The following is a 23,314-nucleotide window of genomic DNA, read 5'->3' on the forward strand; positions in this document are numbered from 1 at the left end:
TCAGCTTTTTCTGCTATTAGCACTGTTTAGCAAATGCCATGTAGCATGTCTACTAGTGATTTGAATCATATGATTTCTCTGATTCAAAACATTTCATATGCTTTAAAATTGAAATTAGAAAAGAACAGTCAAGCCATGTAAAGATGTGATATTTAGAATACCAGTTATATAATAATGGAGGCTAAGGTAGTTTTTAGAACATCTATCTTAAACATGAAATATTTAAATCTAATTTACAGTTTTTGCTTCAGAAACTTTCACACCACTAGAGGTAACATGTAAAGTGAGTGGAATTGCTAATTAAAACTTGGGAAGATTGATTATAAATTTTGAAGAAAATACAACAGAGAAAAATAATGGTCATAACTTCCCCAAGCCCAAGTAAATATTTTACCAATAGAAAAAAATAAATAAAAGTGAAAAGTTAAATAAAGCTACATATGTGTGTGTATGTGTGTGTGTGTGTATATATATATATATATATATATATATATATATATATATATATAGTTTCTAAACAAAACATCAGTAACTAATAGAGGAGAACTGGAATTCTATTAAAAATATGTTCGAACCTTAATATAGATTGGATGTTTATAAATTGTTATAATTTTATAAAATATATACTTCTGAGTATAAAGTGTGCATAATACGAAAAAGAATCATTTTATCTTAAATTGTCAAAATTTCTTTTCTACACTTTCTGATTACTCTCAGGCAATCTCAGTGATATAAGGATAAGTGGCATTTATCATCCAAAAGAGAAAATTTTGGCATTTGATCCCATTAGATGGAAAATTGTTATTTTTTGACATAGTGTTAATAGCAAAATTTATGTTTCTTATTCTAAGCAAGTGCTTAGTGGGGTGAATCTGGTTAGTCTGTTAATGATTATTTGAGTTAAGCAGAGACCCAGAGAGGTAACCTGGAAGAAATGTTTATGTAGACAACACTAAATGAGAGAGACTTAAAACATCTGTAGTTAAACTTATTATAAATTTAAAGCAATGAAACTACTTGTAGTTAAGTAAATAAATAAATTCATTAAATTATCCCTTTCTCCTGCACATTTCATAGTGTTTTATTTTAGCTAGTTTACAATGAAAGCTTCTCATTTTTCTACTCATTTTAACCTGATTTCTGAGTAATGATACTGAAGAGAAAAATAGGAAAAAAAAAAAAAAAGTGATTTCCCAAGTCTCCATATCTCTTTAGGAAGAGCTCTGGAGCAAAATCCTAAATCAGTGAGCTACACTTTCAGTGTTCTTATTTCATATGAATTTGGAGCACTCCATAATATTTCCAAAGCTGCAGAGCATAACGAAGGTGACCAATAAAGTTGGGTGGTTCTCATTTCAATTATAGAATTAGGCCAAGACACCAGGTAAGCAACAAATATTCACTCACCATCAGAAAGAGTTCTAAATTTAAATATTTCAATTGTTGTAACGGCCTGATGCCTATTGATGGTATTTTAGAAAATTCACTTTTTAAAAAATACTTTTCAGAGTGTCAAAGCTCTGATCAAATTATACAACTGACTTAATTTGCAATTCATCAAATCAAATGTATAAAACAATGCAGTTAAAGTTAGAAAGCATTTTAAAATGGAAATAGATACCTTTATTTCTGTTTTATATCCAGTGAGAATTGTTAGCTGCCTTATATCAAAAAAGTTATACAGAAAGCATGTTCACCCTATGGAAGAATCTCTAGTAATATTAGCAGCAATGACTTTTAAGGATAGAAGTAAGAATAAACAGAAATTGTACCACCAAATTCTCAAGGATTAGGTATAATTTCATTATTCTTTTTATATTAAGCATTAAGCAAGATCAGTATAAGAGCAGCAATATGCTGAAAAATAACATTAAAGCATTAAGGTGAGACTATATTGAACAAAATTCTTAAAGATAAGAAAAAAGGAAAACTAGTAATTTTGCTTCATACCCTCTTATTGGCCCTTTAATGGAAAAAAAAATTTTCTAATTAGTATTTCATTTACCTTGGGGACAAGTACATAATGCAGTCATCAATTTGCTTAGATTCTGAAATACCATTCATTTATGTACATATTTTCCTATTCAAATTTACTATTCATATCACTTGTCAATTTGCATATATTAAATCATCATGCATAATTTACCATATCTTGAATATTTTATTAATGAAAGTACCTTTCTAAGATTTTATATGCTCTTAAATTTTAAATACTCAAACATTTAAGAAACTTAAAACTCAACAGTTCAGTTTTAAAATACTATTTTTATGAAATGAAATATTGCATTACACATGTTAACTCTGTGTTGTTGCTCTGACTATTGGGATGGACAGTGGGTAGTTATTATAAGTTTTTTTATTAAGAATGGAATTTTTAAGAGTAACTTATTTAGGTTTTTTGGGGTTGGGTGGGTAGGTAATTAGATTTATTTATTTATTCTTAGAGGAGGTGCTGGGAATTGAACCCAGGACCTTGTGCATGCTAAGCATACGCTCTACCACTTGAGCTATACCCTCCCCCAAGAATGGAATTTTTAAAATAATATGTATTCTTTTCTTTTATTTCATTTACAGTTAGCATAGACATACATGTACCTGACCAATACTTTAGTTGTTCTTTTCCAATAACTCGTGATTACTTTAGCTCATGACTTTTTAATCAAGGTTGATGATGTTTAGAAGTCGCTTCATTAACAATGTGGTGCATTGAGACAGAATAAAGTTAACTAATTTTGACAGTTTTATATTTCATGGGGTCTATTTCCAGCATTCCAATCTTATTTAATTTTATACACATTTAAAAAGTAAAATTTCCAACTCAAACAAATTCCTAGGCAAATAAATGGAAAGTTGTTGTATGAAAAAGATGCATACAAAGTAGTTATGTTTTTACAATATGAGAGTGAATTGTAATCGAGAAAAAAATCTGCAGGTCTTATTGAGTAGTTCTACTTCAATAGTAAACTAGAAACTTTGGTAGTTCTGTTAAAGAAAAATTATTCTGATACTTCTTAAAACCATAAGAAAGACTTTATTTAGGACTATTGTGATAGATGACAATATTATCGTAATAGGGGAGAGAGATTAGGTTCAACCCTGAACTCAGCAAAGATAGCTGGGGATGTATAGAAAAGGAACAGAGGTCGGGGTTGGGGGATGTCATCAGCGGATGGAAGATTACTAAGAGGAGACATAAAAGGATAGGGTAATTTGTTAAACTGACTGAACAGGATTCTTGCTGAAGGCAGGCCAGTGTGACCAGATATCAAAGGTAGGAGATGAGTAATTTGATCAGCTATCATAAGAGATCAGATATCAAGAATGGGTTTAATTCCCTAAACTGATTTAGCAGGATTCTTGCTACAATTGGACTAGGCAGGCAGAGATACTGCCCAGAGATGAGACCGAGTCAAAAAGGGGGTCAGAGGAGCCTAAAATTTGGTCAAGAAAAGAATCTTTGTCTCTTCAGAAATTATTCCTTAAATTTCAGTAATGAGCATCCTAATTACTGCCTCATGCTGAAGAGTGGACTCAGCAGCATGTATGCTATGAAAGAGATTAGGAAAAATCTCTGAAAAAAAGTTTAAATGCAACATGAATATGGCCCTATGAAAAAATCAAATAGAACTCTTCTGGTCATGAGTGATTTATAAAATAGTTTTTAGATTGTCCATTGTGTGCATTAGGTATATATAAAATTTACCATGCTCATTTTTCAAAAATTGAAACATAGAGATACACATACTAAAGCAATTTCTTTTAGTTCTTATGAGAATCTTTTTATGACCTATGTTACGTGATCCTGCAGTCTCTGTCTAACTTTCTTATTGAACCTTATTTGAATTAATTAAAGAAATTAAGTCTGGACTATGTATGCCACAGTGTGTGAATTCATAGATGTAAATATTAGACATTAAAATAAAAATGGCCATTTAAATTTTCACAAAAATGATATTTCCAACTACAAATCTTTCTGAAATATGACTCTATCAATCCAGAGTATTCCAAATAGTTATTTAACTGATTTACTTGAACAAATATAGAAAATCTTATCTTAGTTTATTTACTTATTTTATTATATTTCTAGAAGTTTAGGGAAATATTTACTTCTTTTGATTCAATTTGGGTTTCTGGCTTAGTAAAAAATGTAATAATGGTTCAATAATGTGAATATTTCTACCTAGGATGGAAAATACTCTGAATTATTTAGACAGATTTTCTCTGCAAGTAACATTTGCCTGAATAATATGGGCTAATATTAAAATCTATTTTTTTTATTTAGCAACACTTGGCAAATAGTGAATTTTCAAATGGTTCAGATACACAGTCTTATCAGGGACAAAGTTTCTCTTTTCTTCTTACTTTTCTCCCAAGCTTTTCACTTCATATTGCAAGACATCAGCTATTACTTCATTTATCCCATCCACAGTCCAGGCAAAATAAATACAAGCAGGATTTGGCTAGCACATTTATACTTTTTCACAGAAACCTCTGCAAAAGCATCCATCTATACTTCAATTATAGGAAATGGTTCACATTGCCAAGCCTTTCTCGGTGAAGGCTGGAAAATCAAGAAAGAATTGTCATGAGCGCTTGAGAGCAAACAATTCTGGGCATAGGCTCATTGACCAAACTGAGGTTGTATAAGTAAGAATTTAGGGTAAATTTTATACTGGGCTGGCAAAACCCATATTTATCTGCTTCTGTTCATATAACTAAAATGTATATTACTAATCATGATAAATTGACTATTTCAAAAATGTATCCTAAGATTTATGACTACGCTTAAAATACATTCATTAACTGTTGATATACTTTGGCATACTTGGATACATTTTTTTAGTGACTGATAGTGGGGAGAGGAGAGAAATCTTAAGTTTTAGAAAAATCAAAATTAAAGACCAAAACAATATAAATTCAAGTAAAAGAAAAGGTGGCAACAAAATTTTCAACTTCTATATTAAATCTCAGGAAAAAAGTGAAACATATACCACCATTATTGAGTATTGAATAAAATAAATTGTAATAAATATAAACGAATTAATGAAAAATTGTGCATAGTAATATTGAATGATAAAGCATAGTGCAAAAATTAGTGATGGTAGGAATAAGTGATACCCACAGACATAACAATTTGTTTCTAAAACCCCAGGTTTTCTAAATTCAAACTGGTAGCTCACAGAGGTCTTGAGAAAGGTTGGGGGTTTAGTACGATGATTGCATTTTGAGCTGTGCAACCAGATAGTACAGTTCATATCTCAGCACCACTATCAAATGGCTTTTTAAACTTGTTCATGTCACTGTTGGCTTCAGTGCTGGAAAGACCTCATTTCCACTGGCTTTCTAAGTGAAAGGACACTCTTGTGTCACCTCCTTTCTCATTCATTCCATTAAGAAATAGCTTATTAGCTGATTGACAGCTTCCAGCCCTGCAAAAACTAGTTTTTCTTTTGCTTTTGAACATAATCAGCCAGTGATGTGGACATGTTACTTTGACTCCTCAATTTTGATTCAAGGAGTACAGCACTTGGTGACTTCTCTCACACACAACATCCAGTCCATGAACACCTACCTTTGAGATCTATCAGGTGACTGTCACTACCAGCTACCTCCAGGCAGCCATCACGGCCCTTGGATCATTGTAAAAGCTTCATCAATGATCAGCCCATTTCTCACCTTGTTTCCCAGAGGCCATCTTCCATCCAGTAGACAGAGTGATCTTCTTAAAACATAGATCAAATGGCATCACACTATTGCTGATTGCTTCCTGAGAGCTCCCTTTCTCAGAGGAAAACCTAAAACCCCGCCACTGCGGGTGAACCTCCACATCGTCACATCCTCTGCCAGCCGGCCCCTCACTCTTTCTCTTACCACAGCCCTCATTGCTCTGGTTACTCTCTCCTCAGGATCCTTCTGACACTCCTTGAAAACACCAAGCTTCTCCCAGGTTAGAAACTTCGCTTGGCCCTTGTGTCTGCAGAAAAGCAAGGCCTGTAGACACTGGCACTACACCCTCCCTTGCCTTTGGGCCTGCTTAGCTGACACCGCTTCAGAGGAAACCTCCCTGACCACCTGCTGGCCTGTTTCTCTCTAGAACTTAACAGCATCGTAAATACTGCATTTTTCTTAAAATACCTTCTTCCCCCAAAAGAAAGAATGGAAGTTCTTTAGTTAAGAACTTTTATTTTTCTCTTTGCTCACTGTTTCATTTCTGGCTTAGAGTAAGTGGTTAATAAATATTTGTTGAATAACCTTGCATAAATTCACCCTCAGTTTGCAAACTGCTGATTCATTTTGCTCTGAAGTCAATGACAAAGTGAAAGAGTTGTAATTCTATTTTTTTTTTCATTTTTTACTTAGAGCGAATATTTATTGCTAAGTTTAATCTGTGCCCTGCAAACTGCTAAGCTTTCAAATCCACTTAGCTCTACTTATCTTGTGAGACAGTCACTATATCATTCAGAGTATATCCAGTAAAAGAGAAATTAGTGTAGGTCTTAAAAACAGTTTCATTTCAATACAGAGATAAAGTTATGCAAGTGGTTAAAAGAGCTGAGAAACAAAAAACCGGAGATGTGATAAAGCCCAGTGATTAGCACCAGCAGGGAGCCAACCCTTCTCTAGGAGATGGAGAGACAGTGGAGGAAAATAGTGGTCCAGGGCCAGGGTGAGAAGCCATTTCATGATAGAAAAGCTGCCGAGTGAGAGGTGGGGCCAGGGAGAAACCTTGATCTCTGACAGAGATACCATTAGAAACAAACAAAACAAAACAAAAACAGAAGAAAAAAACAGGAGAATTGGCCACCTCCTCACCTAGTCCTGCCCTCCGTCTTCTGCTTTTGCCTTCCGTTGTCATTTTACAGAGGAGAAAATGTAAATCCAGAGAGGTGAAATAACTTGTAAAGACCCTACAGCTTTATAAGAACTGAACTGGGATTGAAAATTAAGGCACTCAGACTCCAAATCCCTCAGTCATTGCTAACAATGACATTTTAAGGAGAAAAAAAAAAGCGTGTTTTTTTTCTCTTAATAGGTATGGTGTTTTGATATTGCCAAATATGTATACATTTGTGTGTGTGTGTATGTGTCTGTGTGTGTGTGTGTGTGGGTGATGAGTCTACATACATTAAATCAAGCAGTTAACTTAAATTCCTCAAGAGAGAAAAAAGGAATGATTTTCCAGTAAGGGCTGATGATATCCACCAAAGTACATTTTCAAGCACTAAAGTGATCCTAACTACCATTAAGGCGTACCATAGTAGCCCATAGCATACTGCCTAGTAAACAGTAGGCACTCAATAAATGTCTTTTGATGGTTATTATCCCTTCGAGGGTATTACAAGTCCAAAACCCTTCTGTGCATGTGAGATTGTACAAGGTTTGTAGTAGTTGTGATTGCTCCTATAATTCATATATAGACATTGCATTTTTAGTGTGAATAACCCATATATTTCACTTCTATTTATCCTTGTAACGTTTACTTAATACAGACTTTATGTTCTTGCTGAAGTCTTCAGTTATGTTTTTGAAAGGCTTGTTTGCTCTATAGGTTAACTGTGGAAAACAGTGTTTTATTCAACATTATAAGAAGGACTTTCCTCATTCCATTATTTCTACATGAACATCTATTACAAATATATGGATTGCTTAAGTGGCTATTTATCTGATAACTCACAAAATGATTTGAGAAAAATTTAAAGTTATATGGTCTGCTTTCCAAACACATAAAATACACTACTAAGTAATTTATAAAAATCCATAAAATTGGAAATTAACTTAAAGGTCACTAAGTTCTCAGTAGAATAAATGACCTTTGATGCTAGAAATCACTGAAGTTTTTTTTTTTTCAGGTTTTGCATAATATATTATGCATCACGTCTCTCAAGATATTTCTTGTAAAAATTAAAACAAAATACACAGATTGAAGCATTATAAACTATGTAAATTTTTTAAGACTTTTATAATTGGATAGATACCTAAAGCACTGCACTGGGAGTAGAATTAGAAGATAATAGGACATCTGTCTTAAAATAATAGGTTCTCTGTGATTTAACGTAGGTATAGATAGAGATTCTTAGGAAAATAATGATAAAGTGAAATCACAGTAAAAATAATCTTTACTGATCAAATAACAGAACAGGATAAAAAATATTTTTATTAACGTACTTATCCTGGATTTGAAGAAAACATCATCAAGTATATAAAAGGCCAGTTTCATGTCAAGAACTGCCTTGGCTTTGGTCTAAGCTAAAATTCTGAGGAAGGATTTTTGGGGGAGAGATTCTGCTGTGGTAACATTTTATATTAATTTCTTTTAATATACCCGATGCAAAATTTTGAATCAAGGGGTATGTTAGGCATTTCTCTACCTACCATCCTTTTAGGGCTGATATTCTTATCTCATAACATCTGGCTGTTCTGTGGTGCCCAGTGAACCCCTGCGAGGACCTGGAATCATTCCTGACATTGGATTGCCTCTTTATCACCTTCTCATTATTTCTCACAGTATCATATTTTTGAAGTTTATAATTCTTTTATTTTAAGCATTTAAAAGACAAATTTTGAAGTTATTTATTCACAACTAAGTACTTACTCATTTAAATATTAATTCACATGTATTGAATCCAAACCGTGTGCCAGATATTCTTCCAGGTCCTGAAGATAAAGCAGGGTATAAGACAAACAAGATCTAATCTTTGTGGAGCAGACAACAGACACCTCCTTTGTCAGGTGCTAAACTATGCTGTGGGGAAAATAAAACCAGAAAAGTAGCTGGGGGCTACACTGGAGGTAGAGAGAAGAGGGTTTCTGTTTTATGTAAGGAAGGAATAGAGGGCTTTTAGGATTAAATGTCATTTTAGTGGAGATCTGAAGAATATAAATAAGCTCAAAACCATGTATGAAAAGAGTGATCAATCAGAGGAAAAGGTAAATGCTTATGCTGTGGGGGAGAAATGTTCTTTATGTATGAAAAAAATACACAAAATAGGTATGGCTAGAATGGGATGATGAAGGGATGGTTTTAAAAGGCACAAACAGGACAGAGGACTTGATAATTTAGGAACTTGTAACTCTTATTAAAGGATCCTATTTTAGTTTAAGTGAAATGTAAAAAAAAAAAAAAAAAAGAGGAAGATTTGGACCAGAGGAACAATTTGGCTTATGTGTTAAAAATATCACTTTGAGAGCTGTATTTAGTATAGGCTATAAATATGGACGTGGATATGGAGACTATTAAAATTACCCAGTCAAGAATAATGCTGCTTTCGTCTAGTGGTAAAAATCGACATATTGTCACAGGTGAGAACTGGACAGTTATCCTGATATATTTTAAAGCTAAGCTAAGCAAAGAACCTAATGGATTGCTATGCAGTGTAAGAGAATTAAAAAAAAAAAGACAAAATTAACTCCATGATTTTAATAATAGAGCAATAAGAAGGATGAGTTTTCCATTTATTGATAACAGCAACAATTGTGCATTGTGTTAAGATAATTTAAAGTGTGGGGCTTATGTGGAGATTACAAGTTTGGTTTTGGATTTGTAGTGTTGGAGATGCATTTTGATACCCATGTGGAGGGGAGTAGCAATTGATGGTTGATTATTAGTATCTGTTGCTCAGTGTGTAAGTCCAGGGTGTATGAAAAAAATTTGTGATTATCCATTGTAGAGGAATCATTTTTAAAGGCATGCAACTGACTGAGACCACCTATTAAATCAATGCATATAGAGTAGATAAAATACCTAAAAATTGAACCTAGCATACCCTAATGATTAAAGGTGAAGGAACTAATGATGAAATAACAGCAGATTGAGGTTTCAGAAGACAGTTGAAGAAAGTGTTAAGAAATAAGCAAAGATCATCAGTTTAAAATGAAGCTTGATAGGTTTATTTAGATAGGTCCTGAGAATTCAGTATAGTATTTGCTAAAGTAGAGATATATTTAACTGAAGATAAATACTTACCTCAGATATGATCAAAAATTGAATGAGAGATAGTGGAGTTAATAAAGTGTAGTAGAGAAATGTAGGTGAGCTGGAAAAGGATGGATAATGAGAGAATTTTTTTTAATTAATTTTTTTTGTTGCTTTTACAGTGGGAGACATTATGGCAAGTTTTTATATTGATGGTGATGACTTAGGACAAAAAGAAAATTGATTTTGTAGGAAGAGAATAACTGATGAAGTATGAGACTTTGAAATAAGATGACATGGATTAACAGTTCATGCATAGTAACAGGAGAAAAGTAGATTATGTGTATGTAGATTCAGGTGGATTTGGAAATATCGGGAAATGTAGTTCTTTTAAGATTATCTCAATATTCTCAGTAAATAGGAGAAATTAAATTGCAACTTTAGGTATTGGTCATGATTTTTTGATATTTGGCATTTTGGGAAATAATACTTTATTCACAAAACAAAATACATGAATAGTAGGAATTCTTGTGCTCTGTTGGTGGTTTTGAGGAGGATAGAGAAAGAACGTGTTAAACCGTATTCATATAATGGAACCTCATAATGCTCCTCACATCACTGAATAGAAGCTGGTCATGGCACATATGCCATCCCATTATATTTGCATACTGATAATGAAGGAAGTGATGTCTGACATAGTTGAACTTTTTATGTTCTACTTACTTTAGAAATTAAGATTAATTAATAGAATATGGGAATGATTTTTAGGGTAATGTCTGATGGAGGAAAATACAGAAAAATGAAATTATAAGTTCTAAGATTTTATTTTAAAATAGTGTTTTCTTAGAGCCTATATTTGTAGGGCACTACCATGGATAATTTATATGGGTTATGTCTATAAATTTTCACAGTATAAGTATGAAAAATCATTATTATTGCCTGATTTTCCAAAAGAGAAAAATTTCTGATTGTGTAAATTGTTAAACTACCACTATGTTTTAATTATTTGAAATATTGCCATGTGGATCAGTAAGATAGAAGGGAAAATGTATAATTTCATAATATAATAAAAGGCAACACAGATATGCACACACTGGAGATAACTGAGGCAACTGACACAGCATCAAAATAACTATGAAAAAAGAAAAAAAAACCCTGAGGAACTATATGAGCTATAAAATTATATATCAGTAAATTAAGTGGATCATTCTCATTGTGGGACAAACCATACTATCTATAGATAAACAGAGATAGTATATGTTGAGAATTATGCATTGAGTAACATGAGTTAGCTTTCTTTCAGATAGCTATATTTTCAGATATTGTTTACATTTTTTGCAAGAAAAAAGGCCATGCTGCTGTTGATGGAAATAATCAATAAACCAATTTATAATAGGAGTATAGGATAGTTTTATTTGAGCCAAACTGTGGACTGTAGCACAGGAGACACAAAATCAAGAAGCGCTTGAATTGTATTTCACTGGATTACAAAATGGGGGGAGACTTATAAAGCCAAAAACCACAAAATTGCATAAGCTGTCAAGAGTTGTATGTAATTGGTGCTGGAAAGAAGTAAGGTCACTTGATAAGCAAGGGTTGCTTGGAGTCTGAAATGTTTGCATAGTTGCAAGGTGAGATCTTGAGGCCATAAGGTTGGCGCTGGCAGCCGCTATCAGATATTGTGTCCTTTTGGTTGTTGTTTGTTATTTGTTTGTTTTTGTAATTGAAGTATAGTAAGTTACAATGTGTCAATTTCTAAGGCTGGTAGTGTCTGTGAGTTTGATACAGTTCAGAAAATTCAGGTTCTCAGAGATGGAGGACTGTGTCTGAAATCACATCTACAATGGCCAATCAGCTATTTTGTAGGTTTGAGCCACTTACTACATCTTGATTTTTAAATGCATTATTTTCTTTCTTAAATGGTTAAAGCAAAAGTGTACAATGTTGGTTGACAGACCATAAGACAGACTATTCTAGTTAACACAAATGTCAAACCAAATCATTTATAAGCCAGAATGACTTCACTATACCTCAAAATGTGAAAATCAGTGCATTACAGAAAGTGGAAATATTAAGACAATATTAGTCCAAAGAAATATCCCCCTAAAAGGAAAGCGTGTCATTACTCACAAATTTATAAAATTCCAATAATTATCTTGGTAAAGAAGTGAAACCTGTGATTAAGAAGATTGAAATGAGACCAGTAAATAGAAAAATAGCGGATGTGTCCATGGATGTATTATAAGTATAGACAGATTAATATTCATTAAAAATTAGTAACTAATATTTTTTCAAATTATGTTTCTAAATAATTTCTAAAATTATTTTTTCAAATATTGTATTTTTCAAATTACAAAACAAATGATGCTTGTTAGTCTGTTATTTAACAATTTTGTAGAAGTTTTAGCTCATGTCCTAATTATATAGCCAAAGAGATGAAGACAAAATTGTCTTTTTCTATAAATAAATAGTAATGGATTTCCAGAGATCTTTCAAAAATATAATATTTAAGTATTGGAAGTAAAACTTTAGTAACAAATCAAATTATAAAATATATGCATGATAATCTAAAACTACTTATTAATATGCTGTAACAAGTCAGAAAATATGCTGGAACAACATTAATATTTTAAAAATATGCCGAAGCTACGAATATATTTATTAAGTAATGAGCAGATATCAAAAATAACTAAAACTTTACTGTTTAAGTGTTAATTCCGTTCAATGAGAAAGGCTAGAATGCGCTAATATGTTCTAAAACTCTACTAGAATAAGCTAATTAGGAATTAAATCGTTTACTCATCCAAGAAAATAGTTTTAGAGTTTAGTCAGATCTTATCTTTTGACTTTGTCTTTTAGTTTGTTTTTTTAAGATTATGATAATAATTAACATTTACTGGATATATCCATATAAATCAGATGTAGGACTAAAATTTTTACAGTTGTTATTTCAATTATTAATCACAATAATGGTATAGTAATGCTAAAATTGCTATGTTTTTTACATATGGAGAAATTAAATAATGGGTGAGAGGTTGTGGTTCCAACTTAATTTGTAGTTTACCTCAAAACTCCTAATGTCTCTTTTCAAAATCATCAAATATTTCATATTTTGTTGTTTTTTTAAATAAAATATTTTTGCCTTTAATATTTGCTAATTAGGTATCTTATTTATTCACACTAGAAATAAAACAATAATATACTACATGAAATTAGCAAAATTCCCTAGTAAAATGTATAAATAAAAGAAAAAATCCTGGTCTTCCTGGCCCCTGTCTTCATAATTATCTAAAGCCACTTCCCATAAAGAAACATATGTTAGCAGCTCATTGTGCACACTCAAAGAAAACAATATGCAAACATTCACACCAAAAGAATTTATTTATACAACCTGCTTTATTTACTTCAAGGTCTTAATGCACACTTCTCTGTAATTTTCTGTTTTAGATAGCCATCAATTATTTAAGTGTCTTCCTTGTAATCCACATTATACATATAATTATTTAATAGTCTCAGTATAAGTGGACATAAAATTTTTTCTAATTGTCTTTTATACACAGTGTTACAGCAATTATATCAGTAAATGCATCTTGTTGATTTTTGAATATTCATGTGGGGTGAATTTCTATTAGTATAATTGTTGATTCTAACTTGATATACATACTTTGTATAGTAGCTTCCAAGTTACCATCCTTTAATTATACCAGTTTAGAGTCTTGCCAGTAGTATGTAGGAATACCTGTTCCAGCATACCTTTGGCAATAGTACCTGTTAACAAACTGTAGTATTTCTTCTGTCCCCTTATATGCATTTACAAAGTGCTATGGATTGTTCTGTGCACTTTATATGCGTTGTATCAATTAATCCTTGAATTGTACTTTCAGAAAATAACATTGACAGTTTCATTTACATTAATCTGCTTAATGAATTCTCAACTTTCTATTATTATTTTAAACTTATTTTAATGTACTTTATTATGGATTATTTCTTTGACAGCAATATATGTAATTTGCTTTTAAAAATCCATAAATTCTCAGTGAAGCCATCAACCTTGTTTTTAGATCATATTTATTACTCAGACGGGTCAGTTATCTGGACAGAATAGCATGATGGCACCTGTGCATCACTTGGGCATGGGTTTTCCTGACCAGAAGGTACAGACACATGTAATTGTCTAGCAGGTCTCATCAGCGCACTGCCCTGGCCAGGGCTCTGTGCCTGCTAGGTTGGGAATGTGTATCAAAATGTTTGGTCTGTCTAGCATCTGCTTAAATTAACTGATTTAGTCAGCTACAAGACTGGAAGGATATTTGCAGCAATATATTCTAATCTGATTATATTCTAAGGTGTATTTTTTTTCTGATATCTATGATATTCATGCTACTGCAGAATGAAATGAAAATTTGGAATGGCTCAACACAGATGACTCTTGTAGTATACCAGGCGCTGAATATCAGTGTCTGTGTAGACTACATAAAATCATGGTGGTCTTTATCCAAGCCTGGTAGTACAGTTCTCTTTCATCCCAGAGTCTAGCATCCACTAATCTGCTTTGTGTTTATGTACTTTTGGCTTTTCTGAAATTATGATATAAATTTGAAATCCCTTCTGACTCCTTTCACTTAGTGTTATGACTCTGAGATTTATCCATGTTTCTACATGTATCATTTGACAATTTGTTATTATTGCTGAGTGATAGACATTGGATGGACATTCCAAAAATGTATTTATCCTTTCATCACTTGATGGACATTTAGCATATTCCAGTTTGGAGTTATTATGAATAAGGTTGCTTTGATCATTCTAGAACAAGTCTTTGTGGGAATATGTCTTTTCATTTTCTTGAGTAAATACCTAGCAGTGCAAATGCCTCCTCATGTGATAGGTGAATGTATTTGAGACACTGACAAACAGCTTTCCAAAGTGGCTGAATTAATTTTGCATTCCCACCAGCATTTATGAAAGTTCCAGTTGTGCCACATCTTCTCCAACATTTTGAATTGTAAGTCTTTTAAATTTTGTCCATGGGCTCTAGACATCTAATTTCCACCCTCCACAATAAACCACACTGCAAGCAGGAGTTCTCTTTCTAAACTGCAACTTGTCTTGTTCCTCTCTATTCCCAATGCTTACAATTCTTTTATGTCTGTTACATGCAAGATCAAGTCAGAATTCCTTTGAATTACTGAAAGTCCCTTTAGATACAATCTCTACCTATGTTTGTAGCCTCATTTACATCCATACCCCTACCTGCTCCTAGCAACAACGTCTTTCAAACTGTTCAATTTCTATGTCTTTCCTTAAAGTAGTCTTTCCCCATTTATCATCCAATAACTCTTGATATTTAAGAAAAATGTCATCTTCTCTGGGATTTTTTTTTTCTCTAATCTCATTGAGAAGTATTTGCTAATTTATTCTTCCAAGTAGGGTCTGGCTTAAACTTACAATCTGTCATACCAATGTAATATATATTTCTTTAAAGTGTATTAAGGAGCATGCTTTGCAAAATTTACCACCTTAAAAATACACAAAAAAAATTTTAAGAAATACATATTGGTTATTAAGTGCTTTCTTTACTAAACTGGGTATTTATACACAAAATTTCAACAATAAATAAAATTTATATTGTGCAACAAAATTAGAAAAAAAAAATCTAAGCCCCAGTGTACTCTCTTGATCGCAACTGAGCCGAGCTGTTCAGGTGGTCAATTAAAACAACAAGCTAAAATGTAAGTAATACTTAAGCCACTAATTGCTTACTGAGACTGTATGAGGTTAAGCAAGAAAAATCATAGATTTCTCTTATGTTTCATTTTTCCCCTTAGAACAGTTCTGGGCAAGGGTCAAGTGGATCAGCACTGGTATGGGGATCTTCTCACTATCCAGGAGTCATGAACAGAAGGCTCTTCCTATTTTATAGCCCTGGGGGTTTAGGGGAAGAAGAAGAGGAAGAACTAAGAGGGGAAATGTACTGAGTACTGAGTCAGAGTGGACAAAAAAGTGTCCCCAGGGCTTCCTATAAAACATAGAAAATGATGACCAAAGTCCTCAGCAAACAGAAGGAAATCACAAAAGGAAAGGGAAAGAGAAATGACCTAGTTTAAGATTGGAATATGTGGTACTCCTATAAGAGACATGAATGGAGGCTTCCAGAGTAAACCCAAGGCCAACAGTAAAGAGAGAAACAGAAGAAAATTTTGTTTGTATCATTAAATAGAAATGCAAACATTTAAACTTTTCAGCTTAGGCTTCAAAGTAGAGAAAGAAATAGAGAAATGTGCATCAGAAATTTGCATCTAGCTTTTATGAAGTGTGAAAGAAAAACAATGCCCTTCAATGCAGTTTTTATGGAAGCCTATTTTTTATCAACAGTGTACCATTAGTTACATGAAAATATGTGTTTAACTTACAGAAGTTTATTAATAATTAAACTAACCATTTTACTTAGATTTTAAAATAATGTGATAAAATTAGAAACTGTGCAACGTTAGCATATTAGAGCCAGCCATTGTGTGAAAGTGCATATGGAGCAAAGTTCGTTTGTTGAGTCAAATATTTATCATGCATAATTAATTAAAGAGTCTATGTTACTTGAAACACTCAATTTAAAAAAATTTAAACTTACTAAAGAGTAATTGAATTTTATAATCATATTAAATAGATAAAGAAGTAAATGTAATTAATGTTATCTTTATAATTACATTAAAACAAAGCATATCTGAATTTATACAATAAGGGAAATGTTATATATCTTGACTTTGGCAGTGAATACAAAACTATATACATTTGTCAAACCCATCAAATTGTCTATGTAAAAATCAATAAATTTTGCAAAGGCCAATTGTACCTCAGTAAACAGGGTTAAAGTACAATCCAAATATGTGTATTAATCCCCATTAATAAATCCATGATATTTGAACTTATTATATAATATACTAAAAGTAGAAGTATTGGTTCATATTTTAATATTTGATAAGAATAAATATAATCTTGTTTATCTCAGTTTGTCATTTGCCTCAAGATTCTATTAATAAAAAGCTACTATGCTGCAATTGTTATGTTGTTGTATTATTAGGTTTTAAAGTCTTGATCTTTTATAAAAAACAATTTAATTATTATTGAGAGCATTATTTGTGGAATATTATTATTCTACAATATTTGACCACCATGATTGAACCAGTTCTCAAATATGACACCTGAAGTAATTATAAGCAAAGAGAATACCAGTTACTATGACTCCCAGGTGAAGCATTTTTCAGTATAAAATACATAACGGATTTCTGGTCCAGACAGTATGCCACAGAGCCACATTTTTTCTTGTTTCTTCTGCTATGCACAACTAAATTCTGGAAATGACACAAAAGACAAACAAGGGAAAACTCTGAAAGGTGTGAAAAGAAGACAAGCTACTTTGGGACTCTGGGTATTGGAGGAATAGTACATCAGCAAGGAACCTTGTGTGATCCCACCAACAGAAGAAGGCTCCTAGAACTATTGTTTCCTGACCCCCAACCTACCAACAGATGGCAGCCCAATTAGTGGATCAATTAGGAGCCACTTATCAAGATCCCCATCAATAATAACAGCTAGAAAAAGTGCTCCTCCTCCTTGACATACCCACGTCTACTCTCTGTAGTCTGAAACACCAAGACAAGACTTACTGCTGCACAGAGACAGCCAGTGATGTAAGTACTGTTGTTATCCTTAATTTGCTAATGAGAAAACTGAGATAAAGAGAGGTTAAGATATTTTCCAATATCATAACGAAAAAGAATTGATGAAGCCTGGATTGACATCTAGTTAATCTGACTCCAGATATGACATTTTCCCCTATTATGGGAAAATGCCTGAGAGGAAAGTGGTGTCACTGAAGGCAAAGGAAGAGCGTCTTCAGAAATGAAGGGAAAGAGAAGATACTGCAGTCATTTCAACTAGGATACGGAATGAAGTGTTCTCTTTGGAGTCAATAATAGTGTTGCCATTGGTGACCTAAGATGGGACAATCTATTGGAGGTCAGTTATTAGCTTAAGATATGAGGATGACAAAAGTAGTGTGTGTATGTGTGTGGAGGAGGCAGGGTTGTTGCAAGTGTGGATCCGTGTGTGTGTGTGTTGTAAGAGTACAGACTTGAGTAAACTTTAAAAGATGATACAAGAAAGAATTTCTAAAAGGGAGAGTTTGAAGACAGATGGATGAATGGCATAACTAATGTATTTAGGGCTCTGAGGAGTTTGGAGAGGATAATATTACAACAAAGTTGGTAGGGTTAGGCATACAGAGAAAGAAGCACATGTGTCTTGCTCATATACCTAGATGTTGGCCATTACAGTAAATTGATGCTGAATTGAAAACTTTAGCTAGATTCTTTAAAAAAAATTTTAATATTTACTCAAATCTCAGAAAGTATAAGAACTTGAGCAAGTACCTACTATGTTATTCAACAACAGAACAGCTGATGGGAGCTATTGAAATAAACCTATCAATATAAGAACTTGAAAGGATTTTAGCAATAAACTGTATAAACTTTTCATTTTCAATATAAGGATATTGGTCTCCAGTATCCTCACATTTATCATAAAACTAGTGAAATAGTAGAAATAAGGTTGAGACAATATATGTATTGTGACAGTCAAATGAAAATCTAATATTCATACAATCTCTTTTGAAAAAGTCTATCATAGCAAGACTACCTATCTCTATTTATATATTTATATTTGTGTCCCTAAGCATGGTAGCTGAAAATAATGATTTATTCAGTTGACTTCAGGAATGTTAGAGTTATGACATTTTGATCAATTTTAAAAGGACTGTGGTGGTCGTATTTTGGATAGGATATATCCTTAAAACATTTTACATTTGGAAGTATCATTGATACTATACAGTCCAAGGCACCATTTATAAAAAGTTTCTATAAATGCACAAGTTTTCATCTTTCATCAAAAATCAGTTTAACTTTTTTTCAGTATTTTCTGTAAATACTAAATACAGCAAATGTAAATATAATATTAAAATCTCAAAGAATAGATATTTTATGTATTGTCACAGCTGTATTTTTGTCTGTAATATATTACAGTGCTATTATACAGATATCTCACAGACCAGGAAACATACTAGTATGTGTTGTGAAGGGAATTTTTCAATGATTATTGTCATTTGACTGGCACATATGTAAAAGGAAGAAACAGCTATGAACAAAACAAATAAATAAGACATTGCGTCTAATTTGCAGTTTGCTTTTTTATTTCCAAGTAAATCATCAGAATTGTTCCTGACAATTTCAAGTTAAAATATTTTTTGGAAAACTTCCTGAAAGAAGCAATAGCGTGTTCTGATTGGATTGCAGAATTTCTTTCCTTTTAACTAGGTTATCCAGATCCCTCAAGAATTTATATTCTGAGTTTCATGATCATTCAAACTTAGAAAAGATGTGTGGTAGCAAGTCATTGTTCTGCTGAGCTATAGATAAATAAAGGATAAATAAATAATTGAAGAGTCTCGGACAGCCGGGTGTCTGTAGCAATTGAAGTAGAGGAATTTGCACTGTGAAGCTTTGAACTAAAGCATCTTGTTCACATAAGCTGACAGGGTGATAGAGAGGGGAAAATAAAACAACACATTTATTATAACAAATGTTTGTCTATGATACATGATACACTAAGCTGGAATTTATCATTTATATTATTTATGTGGATTATTAGTAAGTGCCTTTTGATTCTACTTACAAACAATTTAGAAAAATTCACAATGGGCCTGGAGAGGGACTAAGACTGTCATACACATCATTTTAAGAACCTTTGACTATTGTTAAGTATTAAGCTATCTAATACTCTTTCTTTGCATATTGTCTTTTCTCTACAGAGCAAGAAAATAGAAACAAATATAAACCATTTGTCCTTTAGTCATATAATAATATTGTAATTCTCATCTTGCAATAGCCTTAATAAGGTATCGCTGAGGGAGAATGCTTTTGTTTAGTCATATTCCATTATTTCAGACATTCATTTTTTTCACCTCACAAAAATCATATCATAAATAAATTTTTAATACACCTGTAAAAATTGAATTATTTATCCAAAGCTTTGTATCATCCTGATAAATTAGATCATCAAGAAATACTTTTTATTTCACTTCCAATATAGGATGCCATATGGAGAGCAATTCTAGGACTCAAAAATCTGTGTATATTTGGGTGAATGAGATGATAGCTTGCAAAATACATTTATAAGCTTTGAAGCTATTGGCGTACGTTGTGTCCGTGTGTGTACATTTGACTATGCATCCATTCTCAAATATATACTCTTATATATATGCATGCATACATTATATATTCTTAATCTATATATTGTCTACCTAAACATATGCATGAATATATAGACACATTATATTTCTCAAAAAAAAAAAACCACTCTAGGCATCAAAGATTCCCAAGAATATTCAGTAACAATTGACATTAAATTTAAAGAATATGTTGCATCCACCATTTATAACATTATCATGTAAGTTCTTATTTAGAATATATTTTATTCAAAAAAGCAATGAAATTTAACTGTTAATGGGCATATTGGTATTCATTATAAAATTATTTCAGCTTTTTTGGATGTCTGAAAATCTTTATAATGAAAAGTTTAGAAAGAAATACAATAAAAATAAGTGTATAGTTTGATGCATTTTTACAAAATAAATACACTAATATAACCAACTTCCAAATCAAGACATAAGACATCACCAGAAAGAAACATAAACCCGATCTACTCTCTTTCAGTAACCAATTTTCTGTGTCAACATTTTTTTTTTAGTGTCAACTTTCTAATTAGTGTTTCCTGTTTCTGAATTTTATATAGATAGATTCATATATTTTACTTTTTGTGTCTGGAGACTTTCTCAATGTTACATTTGTGAGAACCATACCTGTTGCATTTCCCCTAAGGAACATTTTGTTTCTATCTAGTTTTCAGCCATTCTATACAGTGCCGATATGTTACTTTACTAGTTTGTGTGCATATGTGTGTATGTGTGTGTGTGTCTGTGCACATGTGACTGTGCATGCATTTCTGTTGAATACTGTAATAGATACTAAGACACAACAGCCCAGATCCAGGAAGAACAAGAACCCATTGCCAGCTGCAAGGTCTTTGGTTAGCAAACAACTCCCAGCTGTAACCTCCTTCATGCTCTGCCCCAGACACAGAGAGCTGCTTTGCCTGTGGTCACACACTTTCTGGGAAGCCGCATTTGAAAACAGAATGAAGTGAGGATATGGAGACTTGGGTCATTCAGGCTGTCCTGAGACAATTTTTTCAGGAACTTCTCCTTCCAGAGCTTTCCACAGGATTTGTTCAGGTTTTGTCAAACTTGCTTTGCTTCTTAACTTTTGACTTTGCCCAAGTTTGTTTCCTTCCACTTCTTTTATAAATATTATAAATATTGATTCTTATAACTTCTTATATCCCCACATTTAATTTCCACCCTAAACTCCATTTCACTGTTGGCTTCCAGGGGACCCAAACCACAGCATGTTTAAGCCTAGAAATAGAATCACTGTGTCACAAGCATGCATACTTTCACCTTTAATAAGTATTCTTGGTTAATTTTTCAAATTCTGTGCAACAGTATCACCTCTACCACAAGGAAATAAGATTTCCAGTTATTTCATATTTTTGTCTATATGTCATATTTTCTTTTTTGTCATTTTAGCCATTCAGAGTGTAGTGGTATTGCATTGTGATTTTAATGTACATTTATTTATAATCATGTTGAATACCTTTTCTTATTCTTATTATTAAGCTAGACATCCCCTAGTATAATCTCTTTATGTCTTTTGCTTGATTATTAGTTTCATTTGGCTTTCTTTCATGTTTTAAATAAAATTGGCAAATGGAGGTTTTTTATGTATTTCAAATTTTAGTCCATTGTTAGAAATATGTACTGCCTTGATCTTTTCTTTCTCTGTGGACTTCAGGGTTGTCTTCTCATAACAAATAAATTACTCTATTCAATATATCCAAATTAATCTTTTGTTAATCCTTTAGTAATTTTCGTGTCTAAGAAAAGCCTGTCTATTCTAAGGTCATGATGATAGTCTCATATGTTTTCCTTGCAAAGTTTTATCATTTTACCTTCCATTTGAAGATATGCAAGCAATCTGAAATTTCCTTTTGTGTACTGTGATAGAAGTTAATGTATAGTTTTTCAAATGAAGATTCAATTAACAAGCTTCTTTTATAAATGTTCATCCTACCCTCTTTCACTGCAGTGACACATTTATCACAAATCAGGTGACCATATATATGTAATCCCTTATTGGACTCTGTTTCATTGTTCTGTTTCTCTAATAGAAATTAGAGAATTTCTAATTTCACATTAATACCACACTGTCTTAATTACCATAGCTTCATAATGGGTTCTGATAACCCTTATAAAAAATCTAGCTTTTTCTCTTTTTCAGGATTGTCTTGTTCATTTTTTATTTTTCATTTTTCCATAAAAATTTTAGAAACATGTTTATCAAGTAACACACACAGATACCTACCTAATCTACAGATCAGCTTGGGGAGAGTTATATATTTTCAACGTAGGATCTCATAATCAGTGAATATGATATATCTTTCATTTATTTGCAATTTACTTATCTCAACATTTAGTTGTAATTTATGACAAAGCTCTTTCACATAATATATTTTTTAGATTTAAAAGTTGTCATTAAAATATTTTTTCTTATTTGTTGCTGGATTCCATTTGCAAGAATTTTTTGAGGTGATTTTGCATCAATGTTTATAGCAGAGTTGGAAGTGTGATTTCTTTTCTGTTTAATGTTCTTTCAGTATCAAGTTTATGCTGGCCTAATTAAAAAGAGTCAGCACTTTCTGGCTTCTACTTAGAATGTAAAATGCTAGAGATTGTCACTCCGATATTCAAAATAAGGAAAAAAAATAGATAATCTAAGAAATCTTGAATATATGAGAGAGCTGAGACTGGAAGGCAACCAACTAGCCTGAAATCTAAGAAAACACTCAGATTTCCAAGGCACGGAGACTGCCTTACTTGGAGCAGAGCACCAGAAAAATATGGGAGCTCTGTAATAGCAGATACAAAATGTAATGAATTGCTAAAAGCCAGTTATTAGCTAAAGTTTTAAAAATATCTGGGAGCCACAGATTTTAAAAAATAGGTTTGCACAGGCTTGCAGGCTCATCTCCACAGACAACACTAAGCATTCATAACAAAGACTGGGGACAGATATGGGGCTGGGGAAAGCTTCAGGAGCTAGAGAAGCCAAAAGAAAGGGAACTCTTCTCCCAGGGGAGGAGAGAAAGCACTGTCACTCACAGGACAAGTATTTGTTATTTTACTTAAATGTTCTTTTTTTTTTAAGATGACTTCATGAAATGAATTCTCTTCAT

The sequence above is a fragment of the Camelus bactrianus genome, chromosome 2, assembly GCF_048773025.1.
Source record: "Camelus bactrianus isolate YW-2024 breed Bactrian camel chromosome 2, ASM4877302v1, whole genome shotgun sequence".
NCBI classification, from domain to species: domain Eukaryota; kingdom Metazoa; phylum Chordata; class Mammalia; order Artiodactyla; family Camelidae; genus Camelus; species Camelus bactrianus.